This window comes from Rhipicephalus sanguineus, chromosome 2 (assembly GCF_013339695.2).
Source record: "Rhipicephalus sanguineus isolate Rsan-2018 chromosome 2, BIME_Rsan_1.4, whole genome shotgun sequence".
Taxonomy (NCBI): Eukaryota; Metazoa; Arthropoda; class Arachnida; order Ixodida; family Ixodidae; genus Rhipicephalus; species Rhipicephalus sanguineus.
The window spans coordinates 168,524,041-168,549,252 of record NC_051177.1 but is presented as its reverse complement, the minus strand read 5'-3'; the positions used below and the strand labels follow the sequence as shown (position 1 = coordinate 168,549,252).

At 45.4% G+C, this 25,212-nt stretch overlaps 1 long non-coding RNA gene across 1 annotated transcript; it reads left to right on the top strand.

Moving 5' to 3' along the window:
* Positions 1 to 2,398: 2,398 nt before the first annotated feature.
* Positions 2,399 to 8,428, top strand: LOC119381373 (uncharacterized). Its single transcript, XR_005181418.1, has 2 exons — positions 2,399 to 2,828; positions 8,278 to 8,428. It is a non-coding gene; the product is annotated as an uncharacterized LOC119381373 (long non-coding RNA).
* Positions 8,429 to 25,212: the final 16,784 nt, after the last annotated feature.

Genomic DNA, 25,212 nt, shown 5'->3' with positions numbered 1-25,212 from the left:
CAGACGCCAGCGCAAACAACCGTATCGGCTGGACACTTTGCATTTGTCACGTGTACTTCCTTGGGTGTCACAGCGTTAAAACTGTGCCACAGGTAGAGGTTGGCCACAGGTAGGACGATGAGCGTTGATTTCGTTGAACTGTCATCGCATCAGCAGCATGGTTTCAACCGCCTTACCTGTGTACGTTTGTGCGTTGGTCGTGAGGAGAAATGAGACAAGATGGCCGCCCACCAAACGACGTTCTCCCGTGACGGTGAGCAAATTGCCTTGAGTAATCTGTGGCTGTCCGGTTCACAGGAGTTTGGTGACCTGAGTGGAGGAACTGGAGCGGCATCACGTCCGGGCAGTTCACGATTATACTGTCTTCTCTTTATCGAACGCAGGCAGCACATGTACTGTCGCATGTAACTACCTTGGTGCTAACCTATGGACATGTCTATCTGGATCAGAGGCGCTAACTCGAATTTTGAAAACTGGTCTTCCAACCCTGGTGGCTCTACATGCTGTCGTTATGAAAAAGAGAGCGCATGGCCTGAAAACTTCAATATGCAGTAAATGCTCTATAATGTAACTCTGGAAGAAGGAATACGAGTATTTGGACAGCACGTGCGCTAATTTCGCACAGAAGTTGCGCGCATGTTTAGATGAGGGCAAGAGCCAGAAAAGTTATTTTCGTTTGTAACACCTGTCAGTCGTCTCATGACTTCTCTAGTTTACTTTTTATGTTTTTATGAATAAAAATTCAGATGAGAGTCAGCGCATGTCGTGTGCTTTTCTTTCGTCCATTGTCGGTGTTTTTTGCGCTACACAGTCCTAATTATGTATCCACCCCATTAATTGCAAAAATCGAACAAATAGGATGTGTTCTCTGGTACCGGAAAGCATATGTAATGTTTAGTGACACCAAACGCTCGCTAATTAGGACATATGTGGCCGCAATGCGGTTAATGTGGACAATCCTCAGAGCACGCCAAGCACGAAGCGCTGCAAATGTAGGATTCAAATGAGCGAGAACTGTTCGAAAACAAACGAAACGGGCGCGGGCCTTCAGAAAGGTGTGGCCGCCAAGAACGCGCTTCTTGCCAGAAGCGCGTTCTTGGCGGCCAAGGCTTCAGCGGATGCGGCAAACTTGTTTCGTTTTCGATGTTACTCGGCGCACGCAAACTGCGCGAGTGATATCTATCACCGCTGCAAGAGGCGACAGGAGTCAAAACTGGGACGAGCAATAGTTTAGTTTTCGCCGGGTGCCTTCAGAACTGCATAGTTGTCATCCGTGATTGCGCATTTGCGAGCCCGGTTTATTCAGCAGGAGATGCGGTGCTCAGCATTTTGTTTCAACTCCTGATGTATAGGCCGCGCGAGTGCCTTCAGAACTGCGTGGACGATGTCTTTAGCGAGCATGGTTTCGTCCACAGCGAATACGGCACTCAGTAGCTTCATTTTCAATTCAGACAATCCGTGATGGCAAAACTAAATAATGGTAGAAGCTGTTTAACATGAATAGCTTCAGCCACGGTCTGCATGCTGGCATAAACTCGCTTGCTACATTGTGATGGAGTTGTGATATAAGTTGCCGGCCAATTTTCCTGAAGAAAAAGTATCGTCACGTTCGCGTGGTGGTATTGGTGGTGGGGCTAAGCAATAAGGGATGGGTTCAGTGCACGCTTCGGCTTAAGACACGGGGGTCTTGAGCCATGGTCACACTGCGAATGAAGTCGCGAATGTCAAAAAACGCGGCTTTTAAAGTGCTAGTGTGCACACTAAGTACTGGATTTACGTTTTCCTCAAGAAAATCAAAATGCATTGATGTAACAGACACTTGTTTATTGTTTTCTTCACCCTTTCGGCAATTCGACATTCGGTTTTTTCGGACATTTCGTCCGGTCCCGTGACACCCGAATTAACGAGCTTTTACTGCAGTAAATTGTTTGCAGAATTTTGCAATAAATCCTAGGTCTGATAAGATGACGGAATAAAGTTTCATAAAGCTGTTCTGCGCGAAAGAATGTCTATGTGTAAGTACAATTGAGATCGTCATAACATTTCACGGTAAAAATGGGGCACTATTAATAGCGTAGTGTAATGATATGTTTAGAGCCAGCATATTTTACAGATAGTGCTGCCGCACAGCTAGTTTGGCGCTCGTCTTTGTCCTATTGTTTCTGGATTATCCGTCCTCGTCCATTTCGCGCTGATACAACTGACTCAAGATAGCAGGAAGACATTGCTGAACTGGTAATTTGCGCATTACGCAGTAGGGTGCTTAATAGAATTACTACATGTCAGGGAGAGATTTAGACCAAAATAGTGACAGTACAGTAGGCAATGTAACGAATAACTTGGTCTCGCCTTGAATAAATGCGTGCCATCGAGAAAGCGAAGCTTTTAGTACGGAGCGAAGCGGTGAGGTGGAAGACTAGTCGCCCTTTAGATCATAACTTCCTGCGAAAGCTGTGTCGTTTGAACGGCTACATTATTTTAAAATGGGGACCTTTCCTTTCTTCAACATTCCTCAGCTCTTTACTATGTTGGCATTTCTTCTCTCTTTAACGCTGATGGAAGGTCCTTCAATAGCACTTGCATTCCCAAGTCCTGGGGTTGGCCCAAGTGTTATACTTATTCCAGGTGTCGTAGCAGGAGATAGGCTAATGTATCCAGTAGGAAAGGGTCAACACCACCGTGCTCCTGGAAAACTGCACCACCGGAGGCCTGTCCAAGGTAGCCTGAAGCCCCCGCAGACTCAGGGAGGAAAACACTCGCCGCCACCACTAGGCAAACCGCCGAGAAGATTGCTCCCATAACGTAAAAGCAAATACGACAGATGAAATGTGAGTTACTGCTCTTTCTCAACGTAAGAAATGCTGCAGGTTTACTTGTTAATTTTTCTGACATTCTGCTCTGATGCACTGGTTTACTTTAAGCCGCAATAATGCTTTAGGTGATTAATTTTCGCGAACATTGCATTTGTATTTGTTCGGAGACACATTCATGGTGTATAAATTAGCCTTGCGACTGAATCAAAATGAGTTTACTTAGGAGAAGTAGTCTGGGGAGCACAATATCATTATATATATATATATATATATAGTCCCAAAATAATTGTCATGTATCTTGCCGTTTCATATTTACTAGACGCGTTATGATGTACGGCTACTAGCAAATTTTATTTCCAGCTCTTCCACTTCAAGCCAACCTGAAAAGTCACGTACAATGATAGCGGCTCAACTTAAGAACTTACCTGTACCTTGTGCTCGACTATTGTTCCAGAGCTAGCTAATTTTCTCTCGGAGTTTCTTCCTTCGCAAACAAAAGAAAAAAATTCAGTATTTTTTCCATAAGTATTTAAAACAATGCCTAGAGTTTCGACTAATGACTCTTGCAACGCATGTCAAGTGTTATTAAGCGGCATATCTTGTATGTTTGTATCTTTTACACGAAGTTAAGCGGCATGCGTATTTCTGCTTAAGTGTTTCACTTGATATACGTGCACTACGGTACACTCTTAGGGGCAACACGCGAGCTCGTGGCCGGTGATCAGAGGCGCGCTAAATGGTGGCGAGATTTGTAAATGCAGCGCTTGTGTAGAGATTGAGGAGGGCATATTAGGGGTCCACGACGTCTGCTACTTCTCTGCCCCTGTACTCACCGTGCGCTAGCGAGCGCTAATGTCCAAGCGCTTATTTTTATCTTTTTTTTCCGCAGCGTGAAGCAAGGGGTACCAACTTGGCCTTCCACTTGTTGAATAGGCGGATATTTTATAGTCGGAAGGGGAAGCTCAGGATGCTCGCTGCATCGAGCTTCAATTGTCTTGTCTGTTATCAAATCTGGCCAGTACGTACGAGCAGTACGAAAAACATATAATTGACTTGTCGGTGATTTTGACACATAATTCCGGAAGCTGTTTGTTCTGTTTTCCTTGCGCAGTTTGCAGTTTTTCATTTAACCGAGTGTGACGTGTGGATAGTTCATGCGTCATGTTTCTTCTGCGGCCGAAATGCAATAAATGAGTTCCCTCCTCCAAATTTACCATCATATTATTCTAGGCACACCTTATCCAGTTGCGCGCATGAGCTGCTGTTACGGAAAAAGTTCGATAAAACAGCATGTCCAACGGACATCAAAAATATCCTATCATAGGAGCTTCTGCGTACGTTGCTTCAGAGAGCCTAGAACGCAGTTGAGACAAAAATGGCGAAATAATGCAGTAATAAAGAAAACCGAATATTTTGTTCTGCTTATGTAATACCAGACGAGCTGCAGTGGAGGAGCTAAATTGCGGCGTGAAAACACGGATATGCTTTCTAGCGTTTTCCAGCACTTGCATAGCGCATGACTGCAGATGTAGCAAACAAAGAGAGGCGCGTGCCGCCCTTGCGATTACATGAGCTTGCGCGGCATATTAAGCGCCGCGTTGGCCGCCGGCCACGTGCTCGCATGTTCCCTCTTAGAGTGGACCGTACTGTATATTAGCACACATCATCTTGAAGGTTGGCGCGAAAATGGCAGAGCATAGCGTTGTGTATTCGCAATGTCCACGAACTATAGGTGGCGCACCGTGCAATTCAAGATGGGGCCCGGAGGAGAGCCAAGCCGTCTGTGAGCATAGGAACAGCCAGGACGTGCGGACGTACGGCCCGTGCCACTTTCACCAGATGAGGTCATGAAATGGATGTGAGACCAAGGTACTTTCCCAAACCATGGGAAATGCTAAGCGCTCACCACCTAATTACTAGCTGCGGTGTGAAAGGTTGCATTTCAGCTCCGTTACTGTACACAACAATGCTTTTCGACATCCTGTGCATGCTACAGAAAACTGCATGAACTAGAATAGACGTATGAACTGAACGGCACTCCATGGTAGTAAGTACAGAGCCTGCCTGACGGATTTGCCGCAGTAGTAGGCCTCCAGCGAGTAACGACGTCGCCGCTGCACGGCAGCGCATGTTTAACGGGGTGATGTTTTGCAACCATATTACGCCGTCGTCATTACTTGCGCAGTCAGGAACGCGGAGTTACTTCTTCAACGGAACAACAGCATTTCACATTCCGTTCAGTAGCGCTTGTGTCACAGCTATGCTCAGACTCCAGCCCTGTGCAATTCACTTCACTCGCACGTTGCAGGTTCGATCAGCATAACCAAAACATGAATATCGAAAAGAATGCACACGTAAGCTTTTAGCAACCTCTAAAAATTCGTCAAACAACAATGCCGTTTCGGAAGGTACCGCTGAAGCACAAGAGACGTTAGCCGAGAAGCGTGAATTGCGGCCTTGACTGCACGTTTTATCGCTCTAACCATTTCGCTCGCTGGTCGAGCTCGAGCGTGTTGGCGGCATGCGGCGCTCCGTAATATCCACAATGACTGCGCTACATGCAATGTAGAGAAAAGCTATGCTTTAAGTTGATCTCGCTCAAGGATAATATGCAACAAATGCAATCAAAGTGGCCTACAAGCGTGAAAGTACAATAACGCACGAGGGGACGTGAAGTGAAACTCGCTCCTCGTGTGTTAGCAGCTGATCGTTCATCCTCGCTGTCACTCTAGATACTTTCCCAACCTTCTAAGTCCAGTGAAAAATCCTAGTCGTCAAGATGGTCGTCAAGCAATCTCAAAAATGTCACCCGCCGAACGACTTGGACTACTCCGCTTCACCAAGTTTACAATTAGAGGGACGTCTTGGCGCGGAGAACATTTTGCTGATTTTGCCAATTTTGCCCTCAAACCGGTCAACAAGGAAATAGATTGCAGTGTGCTGCCACCTATCAACAAACGTACAAAAGCAAGCGGCGCAGCGCTGGCTGTGAAATCAACACTAGTGAAGGATGCCGTTAAGAGCGTTCGTTCTACGAAATGCGTAGAGCGGACCCGTCCTTGAATGACTGAAACGTCGTTCGCACCATTCATAACAACGCCTTTATGACGAAGGATAAATCGTCCTATTTTAATGTATAGTCATTTCGAGGTTTCTCACCTATAGAAGAGCACATCGCGAGCCCGCACGACCTCCCGCGTACAATGTTATGGGATTGCGCTACAAAAAACACTGACGAATGCTATATGCAAGTAAAACAGCGTGAGCTTCAACGGAAATGTCAGACGATAACATTTAACTAACCTACGTGGCTACCGAAAACCTCGCGCAGCTGAAATGTGTACGCTGTGGGATATCACTGAAAGCGCGACTTGCCACGTATTTTCACGAAAACGTCGCGTCTCTTGCCAACGTATTGCCAACGCATTAACACTGCAGGATAGCACAGCCGAACAAGCGAGCAACTGCGTAGTGCTGCCAATTTGTCGTCTACTAACCCTCCTTGAGAGGACGCTCCGGAATTCCGCTTGGCGGGGCGAATCTATGGGCATTGCGAATGTCACACTAACCTGCCGCAAAAGTTTCAGTTTTTCTGCGGAACGCTGCGTACTTTTATTAATTTACTGAAAACACCCGAATCTATGAAGTCTGAAAAAGGTCATCTTGAAGGTCCAGTTTTCAAAGTTTCTTACAGCTCTTTTTTTTGAAGGTTCATTTAGAAGTGCCTATTCGTTCAGGCGCGAATTGTCGATTTGTGTACTTCAAGACAACAGCATAATTCAGTATGGTCAGAGTCCTTTCATACTTATGATCACGAAACTTCGCCGTCACGCTATGAGGCATCTTCATACGCTGACCAAATCTGTTGCAACGCGGCGCCATTGTGCCACAGAGGCCCATCGTTCGCGTGCCGAAACTTTTGCGCGGTACGACACGAGGTGTAGGTAGTAGTGCTTTCTGTGCATCTGCTGCGTTATTTTTTGAGAAAGCTAAATTGTGAGACGACGATGCCGAGCATGTTTTACGTTCCAGAGGATGGGTCCGTTATCAAGAGAACAACCAAAAGGTGCATTTTGTCTACCGAGCAACAAGAAGAAGCGTGAGATATGAAAGTGCTCCCTACCGCTGCTAGACAGTGGCAATTCCAATTTTGAATTGATGTGCTCGAGTATGTACATGAAGCACATTGATGCCTCGGAGAGTGTCGCTGCCTGCGATTCCAATTTGTGTAGCCTCAATCTTCTTCAGAAATGGCATTGCGTGGGCGAAAAATTTGTAGCTGACGAAGCACCTGAGTTTCATTTTCTTGGCCATTAAACGAAGTCATTCTACAGAAGCAGCCCTGGCAGTAGTAAATTATTGACCTCCTCTTAAAATACTTCTCGCAGTTTAACAGGAAATTGAACAACCGTGCTGGGCGAACAATCGGCTCTCTGCGCAATCAATAACCCGCGATTTCTTACGGTTGAATGTGGGTCCAACAGCCTAGATGTTTGCCTTTTTTTACAAGAGGCACCACTGAGGCATTTTTGCGAGTGCGCGGCATTTAAGCGGGGCGGGGGAAGAAAAAAAAAACAAATGCTCGTGTTGGTTGAAGCATTAGATGATCAAAAATGGATTTGGAGCCTTCCAGTCCGCCGTGCTTCATAGTGAGATGATGATTATGGCGATTCAGTATCAGAATTCTTGTGTGTTTTAGGCTGCGCGTTTTGAGCGGCTAGTCTTTCCACCCAGGTACTCACGACGCACTCAGTCACTCATTTGCGCATGTTGTGTGTTAGAAGTAGCTAAATGAAAGTAAAGCTACCGCCATTGAAGTTTAGAAACCTAAAATACCCAGGGTGCCCTACACAACCACAGCAATAGCACCGTTCGCATGTCCTCTCATGCGCAGCTGCGCCTAAGGCGGTGGCCGCTGGCTCCATATGAAACTGAGGCGGCAATTTCGTGACCAGAAGAAGTATTAAAGGATTCAGGTATGGTATTCATATACCATGTTATCGCGCACTGATGTACTTATGTTATATTAAAGAATGGAGAATCATTTCGCATGTACTGCAAGGTTTTGTACATGAATCATTGTGCATGGTTTTTATATTTGTCACAGGTTTAATATCATGTTTTGCTACGTAGATATAGCTTGTAGTAGATTATCAATAGTGCTCACAGAAGTTACAACGATTGAACGGACGTTTTTGTGATTACATAAATTTTCTTGTAGTGGCACAATGTCTCTTAGCCTTTTCAATCAGCTCTCCGCCTCCGTCTAGCAACTTTCCAGCACTTATCGAATATTTTTTATTGTTGTGAAGCTTGCACGTTGGTTCGTAACCCGTCCAGTATTTTCATATTTGATTAAGAGGAAATCTCACACTTTTTCGACAGTATCATTAAACGTCAGCTATACGGCACAGCAAGTGAGAAGGTCCCGATATTTATATAAAGATCTTTCTTTTTCTTTCAGCTGAGCTGACCACGAAAAGGAATGGTGATCGTTCTGTGAGCACATGGGGCAACCAGGAGAGGACACATTGCTTTCATATGACGTTCGCAAAGTTATTATTTTTGGTTTTCATTAACCATGCTGGAAATAAAGCTGAATTTTTTTTGGTGCAGTTGACTACTTTATCTCCGTCTTTCTTTAATGTGAACTCAAATTAACGCAGCCATGGGAGATATTTCTGTAAAATCGCTAGAAAAGACACACGGACCCTAGTATTCGTGATTAAAGCTGTTGCGAAAGGGACGGCCCAATGCTAAACAAAATAATAAATGCGCGCCTCTCCCAACACGTCTTTCACCAAAATACGTTCCCGACACGGGCCTGAACTTTTCCAGTTCGCGCACTCTCGAGTTAACGACAACAGCTGATTTTTTTGGTGGTGTTATCTGGTACCGCCACCGATTTTTGTCGCAGCTACCGTGTGAAAAGTGAAGAAAAGCCACGATTGAAGCTAGAATCAAGCCCAGGAATTCTGCGCGGTGGTCAAGAATTTTATGCCAGGGTCACGCTAGGAATGGTTACAAGTGCTTCGCAAAAAGATCCTATTAAGGCGTCAGCGAGAAGTCACATTTGCAGCAGTGCAAATACTGCGCAGTTGGAGCACAAAATCGCACCAGGCGTAACACCATGCGAATCGCGCAACTACTGGATGTTCTAAATCCGTACACAGATTACAAAAAGACCAGCCATAATAACTTACAATTCTCAGCCATTGCATCAAGAAAGGGTGGAAATACGCAGGCGTACACATTGCCTTACAAACGCGCATTGGGTACTTCATAACCATACTTGCAGTAGCCACCCCAAGTGAGTTTACAACGGGCTCCAAGATGGTCACTCAGCCGTCACATGCTGCAACTGTGCGGCGAGTTCCGCGCAGACCTTGTGTTCGCTCAGCTCGCTCGATAAAGAAAAGAAACCATAGTGGGTATGCGAAGGACGAGGCGCTTGCTCACAATCTTCTGAAGCCCGGTCATCAGTGACTGGGATATTTCTAGCACTGTGCCGTAGAGCAAGAACAGTGAGTTCATTCTGAAACCTGTGAAGGCAAGACGAAACGCTTAAGAACATCGGTAAAAAGAAGCCGTTTCTGGATTTGTCACTGAGAGCAACTGTATCCTATTTTTACTCTTTGACTGATCGCCGACTAACACTTAATCAAAACCTTACCTAGCTTGCTGAGGTAGTCAGGCATGTAGAGCTTCTCAGATTTACATTTATTCTTAGGGCTTTTCTTGCGTATTTATTCATTATTTCGTTGCGTTGTCGCTGCGCATGCTTTCGTTCTGCAATATATATATATTCTCTACTTTCGCGTAAACACTTTCGTAGTTGTAAGCATTGAGACGTGCACCCTTTACCTCTAATGTATGGCCAGATAGTTGAGGCAGCGTTCAAGAAAACATTCGTGTTAGTATGTGAACCATTATCTTTGCGAAGATTCTGACGACAGTCTGGAAACATGATTTGGAGTGCATCAGAAAAAAAAACATAGTTGAAGCCTCCATCATAGGAATCGGTATAACACGAAAGTAACACGTGTGCTTGCAAAAGTAGTTGCATGTTTACTGTACATTGATATAAGAGAGCTTGCTCAAAGTCTACTGGTGCTTGGCAGCTATAGCACCGTTTAACGTGGATGCATCCACGTTCACTCTTGGTGGTACATCTCCATCGCAATGACTGACGTCCATGATCAACAATTACACAAACATCTGTGGTAGCTGATGTTGATAACGGTGAGAGCGTAATTAGAGGAAGCGGTTTGGGTGACAATCACAACCAGCGTGGGTCACCTGGTCGGATTCCTCTCACCGTTACCCGTTCTGGTACACTTCTATACTCCTAAAATTCCCTGGACTTTTTGTCGAACCCAAGCATTCTGCCTGGCATTCAGGTATTCCACCAGAAAGCCACGCCAGGTCTATAAGCTGGTTTGGAAAAAGAGCCTGTGAAGGCGTAATGTCGGTGCAACGTCAATTGTGCTTTTGGTGCTGGCTATCTAATTTTACAGGAAAGCAATAAACACTACATATGTGCTCCTACGATACAGGCGTCATATCAGAATAAAGTCTGTGGTTTCAGTGTTGTCTCCGCTTTTATAGCAGTTTAATAGACATTACATTTGTATTTCTATGATTCAAGAATCTATATTGCAGCATTGCTCCACCCCGGTGGAATACATTAACGAAAGTAACGTATGATATTCACATGATTACACCATAAAGTGCACTTAGTTTCTATAATACTGACGTATGTTCTTTAAAGTGAGCGCTGACGTTACATCGCACCATAAGATACCTTTTAAACGCCAGTATTGTCGACGTGCCTGCTAAGCCCATGATGTGCACACGGCTACTACATTTACAAAACACGTTGATCCACCTCGTACCGCTTGCCCCAAAGCCATAAAATGCTACATAGAAGTACTCGCTGACTGCTTCGCATCAAACCGATTCCCACAACGCGTGGGATCTGCCATATTTTATTAAATTTATTTATGAATATTCTGAAAAGAATTCATTGTCGAAGCCTCTATTACGGAGTGGTATCAGTTTTTTCGTGTAGTCTACAAGTAAGAATTAGGCACTGTTATCTAATGTACTTGTAGAACAATGATAGCGCATATTAGAGTGCACCTTCAAAGCGCAGCGGCATTTCCTCCAAAAAGGCGAATGCATACAAGCTTGCACCAGTGTGCGCGCACTAGGCTTGCGTCCTAAGTCGCACGGACGGTGACCACACCGTCAGTGAACATAGCCGAGAAGGCGAGCGGGATTATTTCTTTAGTGCTAGAGGCAATCAGCTGCCGTGATTCGACCATCTGGCCGCAGCCTCTCCTTCCATCTAAAGTTGTTTCCGACTGTAAGGCATGCTCGGATTGAAATGCTTATACCCGCCACGGTGGTCCAGCGGGTATAGTGCTCGACTGCTGACCCGCAGGTCGCGGGATCGAATCCGGGCCGCGGCGGCCGCATTTTCGATGGAGGCAAAATTGCTTGAATCCCGCGTGGTTAGATTTAGGTGCACGTTCAAGAACCCCAGGTGGTCGAAAATCCCGGAGCCTTTCCCCAACGACGTCTCTCATAATCAAAGCGTGGTTTTGGGACGCTAAACCCCTGCAATTCATTTGAATGCTTATGTTAAAACGCGCTTATAGACACATTTACATATAAGCGTAGAGGTTAACTTCATATGCATTGTGGCCTCTCTTTCGTAAACCATATTTCCTGATTATGAAGTCGGCGAATTTATTGATAAGTCCATGGGTTATTGCCCATTGAGCCGTTGTAGATGAATGTAAACATCATGCATATCGTCTGTCGACAAGCTGTCGACTTGCGTCGACAGCTTGTCGATGTCTTTCGTAAGATGCCATGAATGTTAATTAGCAGTCTCGCAAGACAATCCCGTGCAAGTTACGACAGGGAATGTTATATTTGCCACTAGACTGAACGTTGAATACTACACCTACTATCTATGAAGACGGAATATATAACATTGATTTACTATTGTGCAGCTGGGAAGATATTACAAACTATATGATTCTTCTATTCTGCTTAGAACATAATCATCTCTTTTTTTGTCAGGAACTGTGCACCTAAATGACAGCGCACTATTTTCTTAGTACTTTCATACAGTACTAAGTACTTTTCGTTCTTAGTACTTTCCAGCTCTCTACGGAAATTTCTAAAACATACATACTTGCCATTGCGCTAATTTCATTGCTCTTTGGCCACCACCTGCAAAGTTCAAGCACAATAGTAGTACCAAGACATCCACGTATCTCTTTAAGGGTATGCTTACGTGTGCTTAACGCATGGCACCCAGCATATTATTTCGCGATTATGTGAGGATTGGACAACTGTAAGGTGCTGCGAATTTGTTGTAAAATACGCGTAGCGGAAGTACGACTTTTTGATATTTATTAAAATGTATCTTTTTGGGCAGCTGCTTTCACCACGAAGAAGAATGAGACTGGTCCTGAAAACACATAGCAACGGCAAAGTACTCAGATATGACAACCCTGATCGTATTTTTATTTCAAGGCACTTTCCAATAAAGCAAGCTTGCTTGCCTCGTCGACTGTGTCGTCTTCGTTTACGGTAATCTGAGCTGAACAACATGAATGCAGGTACAACTTCAAGACCAATAGCATGGCCTGGCAGGCCCTTACAGCCGATAACGAGGCTGTTGACAAAGCGGCATATACACACTGAAGAAGCAATAACACTATTGAAAAAAAAAACTGAAACTTACCTCTTTGACTTTGCCATGCATGCTTAGTACCTAGCTTTGCTCATGAAAACAGCGGAAAACACTTAACGCCTTGTTTACCTTCCTCGATTCTAGGGGTTTTTCCTGCAAGCCACATACCTGCAATCAAGTGTGTGTGTGCGTGCGTGTGCGTGTGTGTGTGTGTGTGTGCGTGTGTGTGTACGTGCGCGTCAACTTTTGAAAGCACATATACTCAACCACAAAATTAAAAGACGACGTGCGCGCGTGGTCAAGAGCCTCTTCGCGACATTCCCGCTACGTCAGTGGCAATAGACAGCAGCGGTAATAACCTCAGGCACTTCGGTCGTCTATATCTATCTATCTATCTATCTATCTATCTATCTATCTATCTATCTATCTATCTATCTATCTATCTATCTATCTATCTATCTATCTATCTATCTATCTATCTATCTATCTATCTATCTATCTATCTATCTATCTATCTATCTATCTATCCGCCTACGTGTGGGCGTCTCCTAGTCACCTCCATAGCTAGTAATACCAAAATTGGCATAGCGGGGGATCTGTGTAGGACAAACACGATTCACTGGTCATGACTTGACTAACGCAAAACGCCTCTCGCGTACGTCGTGAAGTACTTTCCCTCAGGCACGTGTGACAAATACCAGCATACCGCAGTTCATGTTATGCGGGTATGTGCCAAAGGTGATTGAATGTCTCAATCAGTACAATAACGGCGAACATACACATGGAAACGCAAGACAAGTAGGGAGCCGAAGAGAGAACACCCCTAGAAGACGCCGACTGCCTTGCACTCGTTCACATGGCGCGCGAGAATGACGCAGTGTTCTCTTTATTTCATATGAGGCTGGTCGATAACCTCACGCTGACCGAGCATGACGTCATACTGAGAGCCGCTTTGCGACACACGAACAAGCTGCCGCTAAGTGCCCTGACGGCATACGGCTATACTACGGCAATGCGGACGTCGACCGTTATAACGCACGTTGCCTCGACGCTGCGGACAACACGTTAAGTCATTCCGCATGCGATAACATAATTTGCTATGAGAACGAGCAGGTGCACAGGGATATCCTGACACAGGTAGCCAACATGAACATTGGTAGCCTGCCGACCTCAGTTTACCTGAGCCTCGGAAAGCCATACATGATCAGTGACAACAGACAATCAAACAAGAAATATGGGGTACAGATAAATAATCAATCTATCACATGAGCAGTTGTCGATGCGGTTGTCAAGCATCTGTTTTGCTGGTAGTGCTTCGCTAACGTTCACTGCAGTTACAGTGTTACATAAATAACTGCATAAAACTATACAAAGTCTATATTAGTGAATACATGTGTAGCTTGCAGAATGTTATATAAGGATGAGGCAAGGACGTACAAAAAAAAAACTATTGCGTGTTCGCCAGTGCTTATAGCAAACTAGAATACCAATGGTCATAGCGTATTAGGCGAAAAAAGAAACGCTACTTCATAGTGCACTGTAATGATATATTCACCGGCATATATTATAGATAGTGGTGCTGCAGAGTCAGCAGAAAGGTGTTATTCAGCTAGTGGTGAATGCATAAGAGGTGGCTGTGCGTAGTACAATATCTCATATAGTGCTTGTCATATAGTGCTTGAGACCAAAATGATTTATTTTAAAATGCACAATATAACAAACAAATAAACCATACCTTCGAGAAATGCGTGACGTCGAGAACCGAAGCATTTAGTGCGGAGTGATGCTCTGAGGTGAGAGATGCGTTCTTTCTTCGAGCTTCTCATGCGCACTTGAGCAAGCCTTCTTCTCAGTGCAAAGTGGCGATTCGAGCACAACGTTTATTCGCAATTTCGATGTTATCTTGCTCCAACACCATCCTGGTCTTTCCTACCTTTGCATTCCCTTTTTCTTCAAGAGAGGTGCAAGAGCCATCATTAGTTGCTGCATTACCAAGTCCTGGGCTTGCTAAAAGTGGCATACGTCCCTGATATCATGCGCTCCACAATCACTGCGCATCTGGATGACTTTGTCTCACAGACTTTTGTTTTCCAAGCAAACATCAATTTCTGGCAAGAATTCGTGGGTAGGTATATAAAGCTTTGTACAGACTTTGCTACTAAAGCCTATTGCGCTTCATAACAAGTGGTACTCAGAGACATTGGTTGATCATAATTTTACAATGCGGTTTACTCACCTAAAATTCGCCGCGTTCTACGAAAAAAATGTAGTTACCTTTTACCTTTGTAAGCAAGCGCAGGTAGACTTGACCGTTGATGAAAAATTGCGGATGCGAAGCATTGCCTAAATAAAAGTGATCTACCGCACAACTCTCTGCACTCCAGGAAAAATTGGTGTTAAAAGAGTGCGAGGTTCGTCCCTTTGGGGACGCATGGGGCTGCCACAGCTATTAATCCCTTTAAGGACTAACGGCACCGGGTCTAACCGTTAGTCCACGTGCAGCTAACCCTTAGTCCCCACAGTTTCCCTCAATGGACTAACATTTAGTGCTCACATTTACACCTTACCGCGGAACTGTTAGTCCACGCAGATGATCTCCATGGGCTAACATTTAGTCCTCACATTTACACCTTACCGGGGAACCGTTAGTCCCCGCAGTTGCACCTCGCCGGACGAACGGTCGGTACACTCAAATACTTCATTCGGATTAGCTTTCTATCGCCTGTTTAGATGATTCGTTTCCCCAGGGATGATTTTCTGCAGTTACTCTACGCATGGCTTAATAATTTTTTCGCGTGTGTTTTTCCGCGGTGAGCAACAAATGGCATGCAAAAGAACACGCGAAAAAATATTTAGTCATGCGTGTATCACTGCTTTCCAGTCATTGCGACAACGAAAGGCAAAAGTGAAACAATGAAACATTTTATTTTTCTCTATACATATGAAGTTCCTGCTTTCCTTTATTGAATTCACTACAAAGTATCCAGCACAGGTCCAGACGCGTTCTCATACCTCGTACCGTCCTTTTTGTGAAGCTGCTCAAACTGAAGCAACAGATGACTGGCATTGTACGCGACAGTGCTCACAACATTCTGCACGTTGTGGACAACGGCTACATCCTGCAAATACCAAAGAGTTTGCAAACAGTTAGTCACGCGTGACAGATAGGATGAAGACGCACGGACTTGGCAAATACGCGGAAAGCGAAGTAAAAACACACGTCTAAAATATGGCATGGAAATAATTTCACTTTAATGTCATACATCATCACAGACGCATTTAGAGCCACATAGCGCAACAGCTCAAGAGCAGTAGCCGCCGCCATCACGCCGCGGCGCCGCCAACCACCATGCCGCCAACGGGTCGGCAAGTTTTCTGCGGGCGTCGTACAGCTTGAGCAAGCCCGTCAGCCGCCGCTGCCGCCAGCGAACTTTGAACAGAAGTGTGAGCGAACGCGGGGCCGCCGCGACAGGTAAGGCGGAATAAACCATGATCACTTGTGAAAGAATTCAGCGCAGATATCTACCCAGAGTAAAATTGAAATCGTGTCGATAGGCCTACTGTCTTCTCGGCCTCCGTGCCGTGACTACGCCGGAGATATGTAGCGCGGCGTCGCAACATGTCAATACCAGCTGCAGACTTCATGTGCGCGGCCAAACCTAAAAGCAGCATGACACGCTCATCCACGCATACGTGTAAGGCACCGTGGAGCAATTCCTAGATCGTCAAACTCTCCGAGCGCGAAAAAACCGCCAACACGGCACCACAAAAACAAATCGGAAGATTGACCCTAGAGCGCGGAGGACATTTAGTTCCCTTTACAACGGTTTGGAAACGGAACGCATCTCGGTACACGGCCTGCATCTCCCTCTCGCGTAGTTGATCCCTTCACAGACTAAATGCTTTGCACACGGCACGCAACGCATCCCTCTGCACTTGCTCCTCAACGGTCTATCCGGTCATCGCGCGCGCCTATTGGCCTCCGTTACTCCTCTTTTGTGTAATTTTGCTTTGAGTGTGCTTTAACGCAAAGCACTGCGTAGTTGCCTAATTTAATAACGACAGCTTAGTTTACTAATAGAAGAAAAAAAAATTACACCATCTCCCGCTAAAAGGCACGATGAGGCGATGCGAAGCAGCGTTTCGGCATGTCGAGCCCGCGTTTCATCCGTGGCAGTTTCCCGCTGATGTTGCCGTTTGCGCCGGGCTTTCCTATCCCGCAGCTCGGGGTCCGCTTGCCGTCGTTAACGTTGCGCTTCGGCGCGTCGAGCCTTCCGCTGCTCCGCGATCTCGGCAGGCGTTAAGTTAGAACTGCACCTGGCACCGACGTTGTCGTTGGAACTGATGACACCGACGCAGCCGGCGCAGTGACTGAGCGTGTGTACGCCCTCACGCGAGCCTTTTATCTAAACGAGGAGGAGGAGTGGAGAGGGGGAGAAGATGAGTGGAGAGGAGGTGTGTGGAGAGGATTTGCACATGCGCAGTATGGGTGGCCACGCCGCACACCACCACCACCACAGGATTGAAATCCGCCATTAGATGCTTCGCATCTAAAAGTGTTCGTCGTGCAGGAGAAGCTTCTGAGCTGATTTTACACGCCTCTTGGCGTTCTTTACTAGTGGCTGTGCGTTTGGGAAGAGGATGAGTCGACAGACAGCAGCAATCAGCGCGACTTGGTGCCGATGCATAATGCTCGAGGAGCGCCAGCTTTAGGAAGAAGGAGAAAAAAGAAAGTCATATCAGAAGTGCTACTCGGAAAAGAGGTACTTGTACGGAAATAATAACTTCGTTGGAGCTGGAATTTACATACCTCCGTTCATGCGTGCTGTTATACACAAGATATATGTGAGCGTGCAGTTTTCTTCATATTAATATTGTTTCTATCCACCACAGTTCTTGGTTGTAACGTCCGCAAGTTTATTCTTCTACGTTTGGCTAGATATTAAGTCCCTCTAGAATATTACAAATAGCAGGCGCAATGGTTATCCAAGTCAAGAGGGACTTCTGCTACGACTCTGCGCACCGTATAACCATCCATTCGGCCACACGCGGTAAAGATGACTAGCTGCAACAGGGTAGCAAAACACGATGACTGGCACAAATGCAAGACAATCTTAAGCAAATGCGCCCCGTTCTGTATCAAGGCTAACACAATATCCCCAGGCAAGAGACTTATGTTAGAACGAAGAGAGGCACCCTGCCCAGAGGCTTGCTGCAATGCTTAGCCACATTCTCCTATTCATCAGGCTGAAACGTTTCTGCAAATTCCGCGGTCGTGTTCTATTATTCGGAAGAAAATGTATGAATTGTGTGCTTATATAACAGTGCAATGCGTTTCTAGTTTTATTGCCATAGTAATTATATGGACACTCACGGCGTATCACTACGCCGTTGCCGTCATGTCCTGGACATGTATATGTGTCTATATATAAATAAGAGCCACAGAGAATAATAAATCAGAAGAAAGAAATTATTTCCGGAGCGCGCCACCGGAGACCCGAACCTGCGGCCCCATGCTCCGCAGCGCGCTGCCTTAAACAACTCGGCCACGCGCCACCGGCTGTTCAGCATACCAACGGCGAGCTATTTATATACACCATTTAACGCTAACTGCACGCAGAGCTTGGAGGTGCTTCACTGGGTGTAGTATCACGCTCAAGATTGCCCGAAGGGCGCCCTTTAAAACAACGTTCCTACATTTTCCTTCACTTTGAAAGCTGCCCGTGAGGCGCGCACTTGAGTGGCCCATTTCTGTACCCAGTGACGGTGTGGAACGCCCAGTAATGAAGGTGTCGAACGCCACCGCGCGGCAGGGGCCACAGCGGGGTCATTCCACGCGCCGCAGTTTTAAAGATATAGAAGTCTAAGAGCGTTGGGTTGTAGCGCGCTGCAAAAACACGAATAAGTGACAGTCGTAAGATTTGTTAGCGCTCGTCCTGTGTGCACCTGTGTGTCTTTTCGAGTGCCCTTCCTTGCGTTTGAGCAGCGCGCTGCAAGTGTCGAGCTGTGACCGTTGTTATTTCGCGGTCATCCTGCGTGTGTTCTTTCCGTCAGTCATTTGCGCTCGCGCGGCGCGTTGCAAGTATCGATCTGCTTGCCGTTCTTCGTGTGACATTCTAATCTGTTGATATCGCATGCATTACTTCTCTGTTGCGGCGAAACTGTGACTTTTTTTCCTTTCAGCTATCCCCGTTTATCTATAAACTTTTAATACTTACTTATTTATAATTTTATATAAGACATGAACAGTGTTTGAACATATATTACAAAATATTTCGATTTATTTGTGCCTTAGGAACAGCTGGGTTTATTTATTCAAATATACCCAGCTGTTCTTAACGCATCACAAGCAATACTTTCATTCCTGGTTATGTGACAACTTTCGAATAGCTAGCGTGAATGAGTCATACGGTAAGTAAAGTTGAAACTTTGTGGTTTCTATGAAGTTTGTTTTCGCAGCTCACTGGACGTAGAAGAATATCAATTTTCCCGGAAGCACACAAGGTCGCAGCGACACACGAAACATTCAGATAAGGCATTTATATTCGTACTCTTTTAATGTATCAGTTATTTTGGAATAAATCGAGGTTCCTTTGCCTTGTCACTGTCTTGTCATTTTTAAGGTGACCTGTACATAACCACGAAACAGCCGATATCTTGGAAGAGCATTAGGAAAGGCGTGGATGCTCCACTATTCCAGAACTAGACAAAGGGTAGCACACCTGCCAAACGAAATACGAATACGCCTTTCTATGCTGATCTTTGTAACATACGTTCCTAGCGCCGCACTAGGTTCCTTAGTGCGGCTAGTAGAGGCGAGAAACCGCAATCGGTAGAGGTATTGTGACACGCCTGCTGCAATTGTGCTGAAGCCGCTGTATATTTATTTATGCTTTTTCCAGAGCCATACAGTAGCCTATGCACAGCGATGATATAAAACCGGTGAAGAGAAGCGCACAAAACACCAAACGTTATTGGTGAAAATGAAACAGTTCATTTGTAATTTTCTCAAAGAACCAACTCGACGCTTCGTGCACATGATACTTGTTAGCCCACGCAGACATGATCACAGCGTTATTCAGCCTATTGAAGTTGTCATGTACATTGTTTGAGATTATAATAATACTGTGGCATTCTGTGTATGTTTCGTATTTATTTGGTTGCTTTTTTCAGCGCACACGTTTTCTTATTTATGTATGCAGTCGGTGTGCTTCTGAACTGTGCCTCAAATTGAAACACTCAGGCCTGCAGTAGGTAGCTCTGGAGCATTGATGCGTTTTTGATGCGCCGTTGATCAAACAAATGTACAAGTCTTTCAGCTGCCGTATTTTTGTGGGCTGTTGAACCTCACCTAGTATTGAGATATGGAGTGTATCACAGTGTATCGCAATTCGTACATATCCGACTAAAAATATTGATAGGTTCCAAAAGGAATGATACGAATCTAGCGTCTCCTAAGGGAATTTCACACACCACCTCAGCAATCGCGCACACTCAGTGCGCTACCTGTAAAAGAATGTTTTTTCGCGAAACCATCTGGACAGTAAAAACAGGTTTATTTGAGGTTCTGGCGTTCCAGGGCAACTCGCAGTGTCCTCGGTAGGCTGAAAAGCTCCACAATCATGAATGGGTTCAAGGGAATGTGCCTCCAACCCATGCCCTAACAATAAACGGCTGTCACTGATACTAAGAGAGCAATATACAAAAGAGCTTGAGAGAGAGCAGAGTGAAAAAAGAGAGATTGAATGCGCAAGGTCAGGGAGTTTAACTGGACTATAAATATCCAATCTGCTACCGTGCACTGGGGAATGGGTAAAGGAAGACCGAAAAGTATGGGAGAGGGGGAGACAGGTGAGTACAAACTAGTGATGCAGAGCTATCGATGGTACTATGGATACTATCGATAGCTGCGTCACTATCGAACCATCGATAGCGCTATCGATAGTAAGTACTATCGATAGTTTAACAACAGCGCGAACTCAGTGCAGAATAAGCTTGGCTCTCTGCGCGCGTGGTACATAGTAGAGCCGGAGGAGCGGGATGAAGGGCAAGAAAGCTGACATGCTTGTGTTAGTCACCAGAGTGCTTCGCTGACACGTGGTCATGAAGTCAAACTGTCAAGCTATTCAGCTGTAGCGGAAAGGAAGCCGTTACATGGGGTGGAACTGCGCGGCTTCATGTTTATATTGCGTTTTGATTTCATTATAAAAAATTATCAAGAACTAAGTTTGTTAATTATAAAGTGTAACTGGTTGCTTTTAAATATTAATTTATTGATGCACATATGCCGCCATTTTGACTGCGCGAATAATTTCTCTCGCGAAAAATTTGCTCATAAATTAAGCGAAGCTGATAGTAGGCTATTGCGAATACTCTTTCAATTTGTCCAGCCAGCAACAGCATCGTTATTCGCACCACTATGGATAGTTTGTGACATGGTTGTGACGGTGAAGATTGCTGCAGCAAGACTGGGAAATACGAAGCTCTTTATTTGGTCGAACTTGTGCCCAGAAAACCAAAACCCAGAATACAAGCTATACACGCTGCGCGCTGATAGCGGCGAGAAAAGTCGCCGGCCGTCAAGTAATCTGAGAATCGCTAGAAAGCTTGGTCTTTTGTACATCAATCATCAAACTTTCCAGCGTTATCGCTGGTGCTCGCGTTAGCTCTCGAATAAACTTCAATATTCGCGTCCGGCGCGTAATCTTAAAATGTCAAACAATCACGAAGCTTCTCAAATATTGCTGCGCGGTCTGCGTCAAACGCTGCTAACAGTCCTTGTGGGTGCAACCCGAATACATCAAAACAAAGCAATAAACCCGCGTGGCAGTAATATCTCTAGTAATATTAACGATGGTACTACCAATTCGACTATCGATATTTTATCGATAGTAGTGCTATCGATAGTTTGTTTACACTATCGATAGTTCCAAAAGAACTATCGATGGTATCAATAGTCAATTTACCAATAGTCATCACTAGTGCAAACACACACAGGCAGGAGGAGGAAAGACGGGCAAGTGTCCAAAGGGCTTCTTTTTCTGTATTATACACAACTAATAAAACACACACAGGCAAGCCAAGGAAAGCATAGGGGACATTATTTGTGGTTTCGTCACTGCATTGTAATGATTCTCGCTTACATTGAAATCCACATCCTACGAATTACGCGTCCGATGCTGTACCATACGGGCTACGAAAGAGGGCGCTCCCTCGTCCACTTTTTTGCAGGGTATTAATGGGCGCGTTTGCCTAATACCTGGGAGTGTCATATTCATGGAACAAGGTGGGTCACTTGCAGAAGCTTCAGCATCGCCTTCAGAATTACCTAGGTTAAAAAACTACAAAGAGAAAGAACGTTTAGTTGCCTGACGCATATGTGTAGGGACACATGAAAAGAGCATGGTCAATCTTGGTGTGCATTCTTTAAAATTGGAGGAGGGATCTTCTCAGTAGCGAGTTTTCGACCGGACGCTTCACAGTCCGCTCATCCAAGGCTCGTCATCGAGGTAAATGCCTTGAAAGGCTCGTGAAGTTCTCACACTAGGCCAATGTCACCCAGAGGAAGAAATGGCGACGCTCACTCTCACACTCGGGCCGCCGCCATTGGCGTATCCAAGTGCTACTCTGCGGACCGCTGCACGCACACACGTAATGAACGTGAGCCACTCGCAGCCGCCGTAGTCTGCCTTCTAGAACCGAGAAAAATCCCTTGCTAAATTTTGCGCTAATGTCGTGCTTGTATAGGCCCTTGTGTAGTTTTAAATACCACGCTAAATCGTGCGTTGATGTTCCTGCGTAGGTCGTGTAGTTCAACATCCTGCGCTTAATGCAGCTCCACTACCGTGAAACTTGAGGGAGCGCGTATCATGGGCAGCTCAGCAATTTCCTTGGCAATCGGGCGCTTTCCGAACGGTGCCCCTCTCTTGCAGGGCGCGCCTATCAGCCGGATCCTTCAGAAGCGTTTTTCGCAATTTTTGGTAGGGTACTGCAATGAATTGTTGGTTAATTCTGTAGTTTATGTTATTTTGCACTTTGTTAGCTTATCTTGAAGAGATTTTGAGCGTTGCTAGCCTTCCCTTAGGTCTGTATTGACCGCCGCGTGACCATCATACGGATGACCGACAAGCCAGGCCCCTAAATTGCTACGCGCTTAAAAGTCTTCTTACAGCCTTCGCGAAGACATCCTTCAATCTATAGCGCATATTTTCCGCCGCAATAATCTTGGAGCGCTCGAAGTTTGCAGTACTTTGTGAACAAGTGGTGTTGTACGTGCCAAGCGAGAAAGCTGTGGGATTTGCACCCCGAAAAAGCCATTGACAATTCCCATCAGTTAGGCATCTTCACGACCCATCGCACTACGCAGCTGTATCAAAAATCAGTTACGAGAAAATGACCCGCTTTCATCAAGCACAAGCCATCCATCGAAAAAAAAGAAGAGACTTAAATAGCTTTGGTCACGACCACCCAGCACTGAAAATTGTAATATTTCTTGTCCCCTATGAAGGAGGATGTCTGACTAAGGAGCCCGTTTTAGTTGTCCTCACTCTTGACAATAGAGCCGCCTTCGATTCCATAATGAATCATTCTAGCCTTGATGCCGCTGAAGCTGCAGGCAATAAAATGAGGTTGAGTTTCTGGATATTCATTCACGCTATGGTACATCAGCTTTTCAGCTTTTAATGACTACTCCTGAAGGCACGGCACCCAGTTTCACCGTAAAAAGGGGTTTTTTGGAGCTGCGTCCAACACCTTCTTATTCAGCATTGGCGTCGTTCACTTGAAACAGAGCCTTCTAAGCGAAATCTTATCGCGCTGTACTCCGATTCCATCTGAACTGGAGCGCGTCACAATCCTATCTAGAAATAGGCAGCCACTGCAGCGAACACTTTTCGACGTCACACTTCTCATTGCTTCGGTTGGTGTACTGCGGCGTTTTAGCCTTCCGTGCTTCCAGACATTCCGTCCAATTAACGATAGGATGTTTGAAACGAAGCGTAACAATAGACTGCGTACCTTTCTATGTATTTCATGTTCGTAACCTTCCACCGACATTGCTGATCAGGCCGAATTTTAGGCAATTGCCCTGTAAGAATTTTATGAAACAACCAGCGTAGAACGAGATATGCGCTCAAAAAGAAGACTAACTTCTTAAACCGAATGAGAACAGAAATTGGCGCAGCTATACACTATTGGTGCAAAGACTGAGGAAACAGCGGAGCTGGTGGCCTTCTCATCCTTTCCCTCTTTTCCCCCTCAATTCTCTTCCCCACTTGTTGCTATGATATATATAGTAAACAAGACTGGCACTACGCTATGAACTCACCATCCTCCTTCCTCGCCGTCACCCACCTTCCCTCACCTAGATCTCTTTCCTATCTGTTGCAATATTATACTTAACAAAACTTGAAATTCGGCGAGATGGTGCGTAGCTGATGGGAAACTTTGTGCGCAAAAACCAGACAATTCACAACACGAGATAGAGAGGACGGGCGCTACTTCAATACTACTACTTCAATACGCTACTTCAAATAAAGTTAGATGAAAGTAGCGCCCGTCCTGTCAACCTCGTCTTGTGAATCGTCTGGTTTTTGCGCACAAAGTTTCCCATCAATATTATAGTACACAGGTCTATGCTGTGCTTTACTCTTTCCCCTCCTCATTTGCTTTCCTCAACCTTACGTAACTTCTTCTCGCCCTCCCTTTCCTTTCCCAGCCCTTGTTTACTATACTGTACATGACTTCGTCTATAAAACGCTGAAATGTCTGAGCTGCGTTTCTCAAACCGAAAGGCATTCGTAAATACTCATAAAACCCAAATGGGGTAATTATTGCACTTTTTAGAATTTCAGAAGTCTCAACGGAGATCTGGTGATAAGCTTTCACGAGATCAATCTTCGAGTATATCGTTGTGCCGGTTAAAAAGGCAGTGCAGTCCTAAATATTGGGTAACTGGTATCGATCTGGAACGGTGGCTGCATTGAAAGCCCGATAATCAACACAGGGCCGCCAGTCATTGTTCTTCTTGGGAACAATGTGTAGCGCCGATGACCACGAGCTTGATGACGGCCGCATGATCTGCAGGTGTAACATATGCTCGAACTCGTTGCGTTTTGACGCTTCCTTTTCGCTGGCATCTTTTACTGAAACTGCTTTCTGCCCTTGCTTTTGTGCAGTTGCATGATTTACGTTAGAGACGCTCGTTGAACCAAGTACTTCTGCTGCACTTTTTCTTGCGGAATCCATCGCTAAAGCTTTTTCAACTGCCTTCTGAAATGTTAACTTCTTGTCTTCAGCAAATATCACTCGCTGAATATCTTCTCTTCGTAACCCGCAAACGAACCTGTCCCTCAGTGCCTCGTCTAAAAAATTATCGAACTCGCACGAACTCGAGAGCGAACGCAGTTCCGCGACAAATTCTGCAATGGATTCAGTCTCGCGCTGAGACCGTCGATAAAACTTGGCTCTCTCACCAATTACTGAATGCTTCGGTGCCAGATGGTCGCCAAGCAGTTTCCTGAGGGTGTCGTAAGACTTGCTTGACGGAAGGCCAGGGGCGGTAAGTGACTTGATTAGGGCGTACGTCTTCGCCCCTATTAGGCTCAGGAACGCGTGAACCTTGTCTGCCTCCGGTACTTTGTTGAAATGGAGAAACGATGTCAACCGTTCGTCATATGAAGTCCAGTC